Here is a 10,563-nt window from a genome sequence, read left to right as displayed (position 1 = left end):
ACCAATCAGAAAGAATATATGCACCCCTATGTTCATAGCAGCACAATTTACAATAGCTAAGATTTGGAAACAGCCTAAGTGCCCATCAGCAGATGAGTGGATTGAAAAACAATGGTGCATCTACACAATGGAATACTATGCTGCTGTAAAAAAGAAAGAACTCTTACCATTTGCAACAGCATGGATGGACCTGAAGAGCATTATGCTAAGTGAAACAAGCCATTCAGAGAAAGATAAATATCATATGATCTCATTCATTTGTGGAATATAATGAACAACATAAATTGATGAAGAAAAATAGATCCAGAGACATAGAAGCATTGAACAGACCATCAAACCACAAAGAAAAGACGGGGGAGGGTGGGGAGGGTAGTTAAGAGATCAACCAAAGGACTTGTATGCATAAATATAAGCATAACCAGTGGACACAGACAGTAGGGGGGTGAGGACCTGTGCCGGGCAGGCTGGCTGGGAGAGGTCAATGGAGGAAAAAGGAGACATGTGTAATCCGTTCAACAATAAAGAATTTAAAAAATAAATTAAATAAAATAAATACAGCACTTACATTCAATTTTGCATAAAGTGGCTGATTTCAGAGCAGCCAAAGCAGGAATGAAATTAACTTGGTGAATCTCAAAACACCACCCTATGGGAAACCCATCCTGTGCTCACGGTAGGGTAACAAAGGTTAGGTTTGCCTGAGATGAGATGGAAGTGATCAGAAAGAGAAGGACCAGTCAAGGAAAAGGAATTACATGAGTCATAGGATCCTTTTGGAATGTGAAACAAATATTTTACCTCTGTGGTTTTGTTCATTGTGGAGTTTGAAGATGCAAAATATAATTCTCTCAACCTTAGCTCACTATCCTGGTTGCTACCCCTAATGTTGGTTTCTATACTATGGTCTGCTACTGTCTTTACCCAGGCTGAGAGAAAGACACATTATATACAGGTCAGGAGAGATTGAGGATTGGGTGATGATGGGACCCAGGTCTGCAAATGGGCTTGTTAGCTCCCTTTAATTACAAGGTAGACTTGGACATTAACAGTTTCCTTTCTCAAGAAATTCCACTAGGAAGAGGCTAGTCCCTAAGAGAATTGCTGCTCCATCTAGGCCACTCTAGTCCCTCTGTGTATCTCAGTTCATTCCTTAGTGGTGGTTCCTCCTCCAATTCCTTCATTCTTCCAATTCCCACACCTGGTGTCCATCACACCTGTCTTCCTGTTCCAGATTATTGCCGAGTACCACTTGATTCCTTGAGGGTGGGAAACATGCAGAGGGGAATGAGTATTGCTCCAAGTTTATCTCCTACATTCTCTCCATCACATGGATAGAGCGTAAAAGCATGAATCCTAACCACATTTTAAGCAAGTCTCTCTTCTATATTTTATTGGTCATAATAGAATTTTATCTGCAATACAAATATAACAAGTGATTTATACTTTCCTTCTAGTAATTGGATGTAGGAATCACATTCTCTCATTAAACTATTCTCAGCAGTTTACACTGTAACTTCAGTTTATGACAGTGCCTACCTGCAACAGCCACCGGATACTCCCCTCCCTGAAAAGAATTTTCTTCTCTTGTGCTTCCTTTGCTCTTTTGTGTATAAACTTCTTTTGATATACTTTCATGGTTTGTTGGAATCCTGCTGTCTACGCCCTTCCTTTTCCTTGCCGGGTTCAGAGGCTTGGGGGTGATGTGAGTCCTGGGCTTCTCCCTCTTTAGTGGATTCTTTGGTCCCCCTGTGCTCTTTCTTCTCCTGTCTCCTGCTCTCTTGTCACTGGCATCTCCAACCTGCCTTTCCTTTTTCTTTTCTTTTTTAAAATATGTTTTTTTATTGATTTTTCACAGAGAGGAAGGGAGAGGAATAGAGAGTTAGAAACATCGATGAGAGAGAAACATCGATCAGCTGCCTCCTGCACACCCCCCACTGGGGATGTGCCCGCAACCAAGGTACATGCCCTTGACCGGAATCGAACCTGGGACCCTTCAGTGCGCAGGCCGACGCTCTATCCACTGACCAAACCAGTCAGGGCAACCTGCCTTTTCTTACCTCTTTCCTCCTTTGCCCAGCCTTATAGTACCCCCTAAGAAGTGTGTTTAGCAGGAAGAAGGTGCCTGTATAATTTCTTCTTTGGCTATCCAGTTGACCCTTGAACAATGTGGAGGTTAGGGGCACCAACCCCCATGCAGTTGAAAATCTGTATCTAATTTTTGACTCCCCCTGAACTTAAGATTGGTTCCAGGACTACCACAGATAATAAAATCAGCGGGTGCTCAAGTCCCCTACATAAAATGGCATAGATCAATGTATATGGTCATCCCTCTGCATTCATGAACTCACTACCACAGATCAAAAACCATACAGGTATTTATTTGATTTTTAAAAAAATTGGTTTCTTTTTATTTGTTTAAATATGTTTTTATTGATTTCAAAGAGGAAGGGAGAGGGAGATAGAAACGTCAATGATGAGAGAGAATCATTGATTGGCTGCCTAATGCACGCCCCACACTGGGGATGGAACCCACAACCCCAGCATGTGCCCTTGACCAGAATTGAACCCGGGACCCTTCAGTTCGCAGGCCAATGCTGTATCCACTGAACCAAACCAGCTAGGGCCATACAGATATTTATAGAAAAAAAAATCCACATATAAGTGGACCGCGCAGTTCAAGCCTCTATTGTTCAAGATTCAACTGTAGTTGTAGTTTTTGTGAAGGATCTGAAATTTCTGTTGCAGTAACATTTTATGGAGGATAGTTGGGCCCTAAGGAACAGAGAGGGGAAGTTGGGCAAAGAAAGAAAAGAGCAAAGGGGTGGGTCCCAAACAAGCTAGCATGGGCTTAACCCTGAAAATAGACACACTTTTATAATATTTATCATTTATAAAATGCTTGTCACATTTGTTACCTGAATTATTTGGAGCATCCGTATGCTTCTTCACATGTTGTAGATGAAGAAACTGGGGCTTTCCATTAAGAATGATAGAACTGTGGCCCCAGCTGGTTTGGCTCAGTGGATAGAGCGTTGGCCTGCGGACTGAAGGGTCCTAGGTTTGATTCCAGTCAAGGGCACATGCCTGGATTGTGGGCTCGATTCCCAGTAGTGAACGTGCAGGAGGCAGCTAATCGGTGATTCTTTCTCATCATTGATGTTTCTATCTCTCCCTCTCCCTTCCTCTCTGAAATAAATAAGAATATATTAAAAAAAAAAAAAAAGAATGATGGAACTGTGGAGATGCAGCTTGTAACAGCAGAATTGGGATTTGGAACCTCAGCTCTGTTCCTCTGTTGGCCATTCCATAGCGCCAGGAGAGATGAGGAGGTTGAACGCGCGCGGAGAATCAGGTCATACAGGCTATGCTTTTCACAAATTTAAAAAACCCAAGAGTCAAGACTTAAGCCCTACATTATTGTAATTAATTTTTCTTGTGGTAATCAGATAATTTAAAAATTAGGCATGTTTGTTATAGCATCAAGCAGTGAATTATTGTCCAAATTGGGAATATCCCTTAATAGTCCAAAGAATAAGTAAAAGTGTGAAAGAGTAAATGTGCTTAAAGATAAATATGAGCTAAATGTGCTGAAATTTAAAACATTCCTGAGACATTGACAGAGTACTCGACCTGATTTCCCAGTGGGCAGGAAGCTCTCTGTCTAGAACAGCTTTGCTGTGGTCCTGTGTAGAGGCAGAAAGATGGGCGTGGAGGCCACTCAAGGTCCCCTCAGCAAGTCAGGAATGGTAGACGTAGTAGTGGGTCATTTTTGTGATTTCAACAATCTGGCAGATCCTAGTCTCCCTCCTTTCTGTGCCGATGTGAACTGCTTGTTCTCCTTTACAGCGCCTCAGATCCACCAGGGCAAACATTCTGAGCAAGGAGCTCACTGAATATAAACGGGCCGCCCTGTCACTGCATTTGGCAAGCAATCATCCTAAGAGTTTTCAGGTGGGTGAAAGAACCAGCACGACAAACTGACACCATGGCCTCTGCAGCCGACCTGATGGGCGTGCGTTCCTGTTAGCAACCTGAGCAGAAGCTCTGGCCCGGAGGCCTCTATTTTGCTGGAATCCTGCCCCAATTTAAAGGTCAGATTGCAGCTCTCCTGAAAAATACTCCGTAATAGGCTGCACGGCAGAATTGAAAATTCCAACAAAGCACCAAAATGTCTGAGATAAGAGAGCTCTTTGTAAATTAAGGAGAAAAATAAAGGACATCAGCATAATCCTATCTCTCAGCCAAATCTGGATAATGTTAAAGGACTTCCAAAGAACACCATTTAACTCCTTCTTTGCTAGAAGTACAAGAATCTGCTCTTAAAAGGTGTTGTTGTTTTTTCCCCTCAGCAAAGCAAGTAGCAACACCTCGTGAACTTACTATTTAAACTGTGGGGAAAATGAAGGAGAAAAGTGGAAATGAAGATAAAGTGAGAAAACAGCAAGGAGGTGACCCACTCTTAAATACTTAAAAAAAATTGCAATGCTGATATTTGCTTAAAGAATTTCTACCCCCCATTATACCTTTACTTCCCTCCTTAGGCAACTTCAATTCATGGTCCTCGAATACACCCCGTTTTGTTGCCCCTCTTTCCTTCTATAGTATTTGCCTGCCAAAGTACTAACTCCAATTAAAACAAGCTCTGTCTAGCCCTAGCCAGTTTGCTCAGTGGTTAGAGTGTCGGCCTGTGGACTGAAGGGTCCTGGGTTTGATTCTGATTAAGGGTACAGACTTTGGTGGCAGGCTCCACCCCCAGCTCCTGTTAGGGTGCATGCCGGAGGGAACTAATCGATGTGTCTCTCTCATATCAATGTTTCTCTCTCTCTGTCTCTCCCTCTCCCTTCCACTCTCTCTATGGGAAAAAATATCCTCGGGTGAGGATTAACAACACTGTATCCACTGAACCAAACCAGCTAGGGCCATACAGATATTTATAGAAAAAAAAATCCACATATAAGTGGACCGCGCAGTTCAAGCCTCTATTGTTCAAGATTCAACTGTAGTTGTAGTTTTTGTGAAGGATCTGAAATTTCTGTTGCAGTAACATTTCATGGAGGATAGTTGGGCCCTAAGGAACAGAGAGGGGAAGTTGGGCAAAGAAAGAAAAGAGCAAAGGGGTGGATCCCAAACAAGCTAGCATGGGGTACTTGGGAGTTAACCCTGAAAATAGACACACTTTTATAATATTTATCATTTATAAAATGCTTTTCACATTTGTTACCTGAATTATTTGGAGCATCTGTATGCTTCTTCACATTTTGTAGATGAAGAAACTGGGGCTTTCCATTAAGAATGATAGAACTGTGGCCCCAGCTGGTTTGGCTCAGTGGATAGAGCGTTGGCCTGCGGACTGAAGGGTCCTAGGTTTGATTCCAGTCAAGGGCACATGCCTGGATTGTGGGCTCGATTCCCAGTAGGGAACGTGCAGGAGGCAGCTAATCGGTGATTCTTTCTCATCATTGATGTTTCTATCTCTCCCTCTCCCTTCCTCTCTGAAATAAATAAAAATATATTTTTTTAAAAAAGAATGATGGAACTGTGGAGATGCAGCTTGTAACAGCAGAATTGGGATTTGGAACCTCAGCTCTGTTCCTCTGTTGGCCATTCCATAGCGCCAGGAGAGATGAGGAGGTTGAACTCGGGGAGATTTAGGTCATACAGGCTATGCTTTTCACAAATTTAAAAAACCCAAGAGTCAGGACTTAAGCCCTACATTATTGTAATTAATTTTTCTGGTGGTAATCAGATAATTTAAAAATTAGGCATGTTTGTTATAGCATCAAGCCGTGAATTATTGTCCAAATTGGGAATATCCCTTAATAGTCCAAAGAATAAGTAAAAGTGTGAAAGAGTAAATGTGCTTAAAGATAAATATGAGATAAATGTGCTGAAATTTAAAACATTCCTGAGACATTGACAGAGTACTCGACCTGATTTCCCAGTGGGCAGGAAGCTCTCTGTCTAGAACAGCTTTGCTGTGGTCCTGTGTAGAGGCAGAAAGATGGGCGTGGAGGCCACTCAAGGTCCCCTCAGCAAGTCAGGAATGGTAGACGTATTAGTGGGTCATTTTTGTGATTTCAACAATCTGGCAGATCCTAGTCTCCCTCCTTTCTGTGCCGACGTGAACTGCTTGTCCTCCTTTACAGCGCCTCAGATCCACCAGGGCAAACATTCTGAGCAAGGAGCTCACTGAATATAAACGGGCCGCCCTGTCACTGCATTTGGCAAGCAATCATCCTAAGAGTTTTCAGGTGGGTGAAAGAACCAGCACGACAAACTGACACCATGTCGCAGCCGACCTGATGGGCGTGCGTTCCTGTTAGCAACCTGAGCAGAAGCTCTGGCCCGGAGGCCTCTATTTTGCTGGAATCCTGCCCCAATTTAAAGGTCAGATTGCAGCTCTCCTGAAAAATACTCCGTAATAGGCTGCACGGCAGAATTGAAAATTCCAACAAAGCACCAAAATGTCTGAGATAAGAGAGCTCTTTGTAAATTAAGGAGAAAAATAAAGGACATCAGCATAATCCTATCTCTCAGCCAAATCTGGATAATGTTAAAGGACTTCCAAAGAACACCATTTAACTCCTTCTTTGCTAGAAGTACAAGAATCTGCTCTTAAAAGGTGTTGTTGTTTTTTCCCCTCAGCAAAGCAAGTAGCAACACCTCGTGAACTTACTATTTAAACTGTGGGGAAAATGAAGGAGAAAAGTGGAAATGAAGATAAAGTGAGAAAACAGCAAGGAGGTGACCCACTCTTAAATACTTAAAAAAAATTGCAATGCTGATATTTGCTTAAAGAATTTCTACCCCCCATTATACCTTTACTTCCCTCCTTAGGCAACTTCAATTCATGGTCCTCGAATACACCCCGTTTTGTTGCCCCTCTTTCCTTCTATAGTATTTGCCTGCCAAAGTACTAACTCCAATTAAAACAAGCTCTGTCTAGCCCTAGCCAGTTTGCTCAGTGGTTAGAGTGTCGGCCTGTGGACTGAAGGGTCCTGGGTTTGATTCTGATTAAGGGTACAGACTTTGGTGGCAGGCTCCACCCCCAGCTCCTGTTAGGGTGCATGCCGGAGGGAACTAATCGATGTGTCTCTCTCATATCAATGTTTCTCTCTCTCTCTGTCTCTCCCTTTCCCTTCCACTCTCTCTATGGGAAAAAATATCCTCGGGTGAGGATTAACAACAACAAACAACTAACAAAACAAAAAAAAACAAGCTCTGACTATTTCACCTGTAAAAACGTTGGTTGAAAAAATACAACCATGCCACTGGACTCCATTTAAATTTATGATCATGGGTACCCCAAGCTGCCTGACTATTCCATTGCATGGCCCACTCCTCCGGACGGCTAGTTGCACCTGCTGTCCCTTTGTACTTTGAGGGTCACCTTGATTACTATTTCCTTATATGAATAACCGGAGGAAACTCCCATGTGCTCCCATTACCCCAATTCCTCCATGACTCACATCTCGTAAGCCCTTGGAAGATGGGGCCCAGCATTGTGTTCATGCTCCTACTCTAGTTGTCATTTACTTAAACGGCAGAATATTTACTGAGGTTAAAACAATCAGAGAGTACAAATCAAGATAGCACCTCCCTGGGCATGCTCCCTGGTAGCAGTATACCTTTGCCTCCTGTTGCTGAAGCTCTTCTGTTTGAAGCTTCAGTAAGTGAACGCAAGCCTGTTTAAACGAGGGCCCGAGGGAATGTCCCCTGCGTACATTTCTGCTGAACTCCAGGTGACATGCCTCCCTGAGCCAGCCCTGAGAGAATGCTGAGTGTACAGACCGCTTTTGGTTCTCACCACTGCTGTTAACCATGTCCAGATGCCTCCCAGAGCCCTGCCCAGGGGTTGCAGGTGCATGCCCCAGGGGGAAGGTGGGACCGAAGGACAGCACCTGCACAGGGCTGCCCACGGAGAGCTGAGAGCTGTCCTGCTTTCTGCCGCTTCTGATGTCTGCCAGAGAAAGAGACCACGGTAGGGCTTAGGAAAACAATACTGGCTATATTCATAATATCTACCACGATCGCGTATCTGTTATGTGCCAGAGCCTTACGTGCATTAGCTTACTTAATTCCCACAACCACATTCCAAGGTGAGTTTCATTGTCCTTACTTTCTAGATGTGAACACCCTTGTAGTCTCTAGGGCCTCCGTTTCAGATTTCTAGATAGTAGTTTCTCTGGCAAGAATACCCCACCCCCCCCGCTTTTTTTTAAAGGTACAAGCAAGAGGCTGCTTTAATTGGTTTAGATTCATGTAGAAAGACAAGAGACATTACCTCCACCTCAGAAGAGACACAGCAGGAAGGGATGAAGCACAATCTCAGAAGTCAACAACTATGTTACTAACGAGAACACCTCGTCCAGTTCTCCGCTGAGAACATCTGCATGTAGGTTTCCTCAAAGTGCTCTCCATGACCCAGGAAACTGTGAGTTTCACTTTTTATAAAGGGTTCATTTCATCAGAACAAACGGTGACATCGATGAGTAGTCAATTTTTTGCCTCTTCCAGTGGTTCTCAACTTCTGGCCCTCTAATGTTCCTCATGTTGTGACCCAACCATAAAATTATTTTCGTTGCTACTTCATAACTGTAATGTTGCTACTGTTATGAATCGTAATGTAAATATCTGATATGCAGGATGGTCTTAGGCGACCCCTGTGAAAGGGTCGTTCGACCGCCAAAGGGGTCGCGACCCACAGGTTGAGAACCGCTGTTCTAGACTGAAACAATAGCTTTTCCTCACCTTTTAAAATCTTACAATGTCTGGGCATCCTGTTGAAAAAACTCCATTCCAAAGATTAGAAAACTGAGATTTAGAGGCTTGATATCTTGCTCAAGATCTGCCAGGACACGAGCCCAAATCTTTAGGTACATATATTCCCTGCATTCTTCATTGTGGAACGCTGTCAGTTTAAACTACTATAAACTCAAAGACTTTGAGAGACATTCCTTAATAAGGCCTCAAGTTTGAATATGCCCCTGTGTATTTTTTTCTATGGGAAAGAAACTAGCCCTAAATCTCCACATGACTATAGGTGGAAAAATAAGTACTGATGAATTCTACACCATTGGAGCTTAGAGGTGTAAGCAACTTCTAGTTATTATCTAATCCAAATCCATCATAAATTTTAAGTATAAGGAAAACTCAGAATAGCCTTATTTAAAACAAAAACATGCCTTTAGATAGAAATAATGCTATTTTCATTGACACATTATTGATACATGAATATATTGAGACAAAAATTATATTAGGATAAGATATCTCTGAGGCCATGACTGGTCCTTTTTATATTAATGGTAAAATTACAGGTTCAAAATATATGTTAGGATGAAGGTGAAAAAAATTACTTTATGAGGACTGAAAATATAATGAAAGTTTTGGCTTTCATACAAGGTTTGAATTTGTTTTGTAGATTCTTCCTTATAATTAGATTTAGGGTTTAGATGATCCCATGTGACTCTTACAAAAATAGAAGTTTTAGCCAAGCACTGACAAGCAAAATATAAACAAACATCTTTTTCCTTCAGGGACTAACCTAGCTATAGTTTTAGCTGGAAGTTCAGTAATGCATATACACATATTATGGCAAGTAAATCTAGCTTCTAATAAACTTAAAGTTAAATTTTAATGTCCTTTTATAGCTGGATAATAAATTATGTAAGTGAGTCATAGATAGAGACCTTAGTTTATCAAATGTCAAAAGATAGGACTGATGGATACACTGCCAAGAAAAGGGGCCTTAGAAATCTTATCTAACTCTGCCCCCACAGGTCCTTAGCCAAATCACTTAGCTTCTTGATTTCCTCATTGGTAAAATATGATGGTTAGGCTCGGTAATTGTAACATTGTCACTAATGTGTGTACAGTACTTAAGTCTCCAAAGCTCTTCTCTGTGCATGGTTTAACTTAATGCTTTAATTCTGCGAAGTAAGGATGATTCTCATTAAACAGATGAAGAAACTGAGGCTCACAGAGGTAAAAATACACGACCAAAGCCTTGCAGTTTGTAGCTGGTGGAGCTGGGGCTCAGACGCAGAGCTCCAGACACAGTTCTGTGTGGGTGGGTGCACACCGCGCCTACCACCTCTAAAAGTCCGATATAATAAAATCGTGTTTAGTCATTACTCAATTATAACCAGACTTTTAAAGCACCTTAAACACTATTCAACAGGTACAACATGTTCTCTAGCCTGCAGGACTAAATGCTCTTGTGATTCCACTGTAGGAGGATCCAATTAAGTGCTAAGTTAATAGCCAACTTTATAGCCACGCTAATAAGAAAAGCCACATTACACTGGCTCCATCTTGTCAGACCAGCCACTTTTAAGACTTCGTGCTGATTTATGTCCCCTGATATTTGTTGGAACCTCTAGATTACTGGGGGCGGGAAAAGCATTCTCCCATTGCTTTGTTACTGAGACGTGTTAAGTCACAATAGTAGCCAACTAGTTACGCCCTGGCTGGTTTGGCTCAGTGGATAGAGTGTCGGCCTGTGGACTGGAGGGTCCCTGGTTTGATTCCGGTCAGGGGCATGTACCTTGGTTGCGGGCACAT

General features: G+C 42.4%; 1 long non-coding RNA gene across 1 annotated transcript in view; it reads left to right on the top strand.

The window, feature by feature from the left end:
• Nucleotides 1-3,965, top strand: part of LOC106725717 — a 53,295-nt gene extending 49,330 nt beyond the window's left edge. The window contains exon 3 of the long non-coding RNA XR_001361640.1: nucleotides 3,847-3,965. This is a non-coding gene — a long non-coding RNA (uncharacterized LOC106725717). The remainder of the gene's footprint in view (nucleotides 1-3,846) is intronic.
• The last annotated feature ends 6,598 nt before the right edge of the window (nucleotides 3,966-10,563 follow it).

The sequence above is a fragment of the Myotis brandtii genome, unplaced genomic scaffold (genome assembly GCF_000412655.1).
Source record: "Myotis brandtii unplaced genomic scaffold, ASM41265v1 scaffold182, whole genome shotgun sequence".
Taxonomy (NCBI): domain Eukaryota; kingdom Metazoa; phylum Chordata; class Mammalia; order Chiroptera; family Vespertilionidae; genus Myotis; species Myotis brandtii.
The sequence above is the reverse complement of the archived record's forward strand: the minus strand, read 5'-3'. Positions and strand labels throughout refer to the sequence as shown.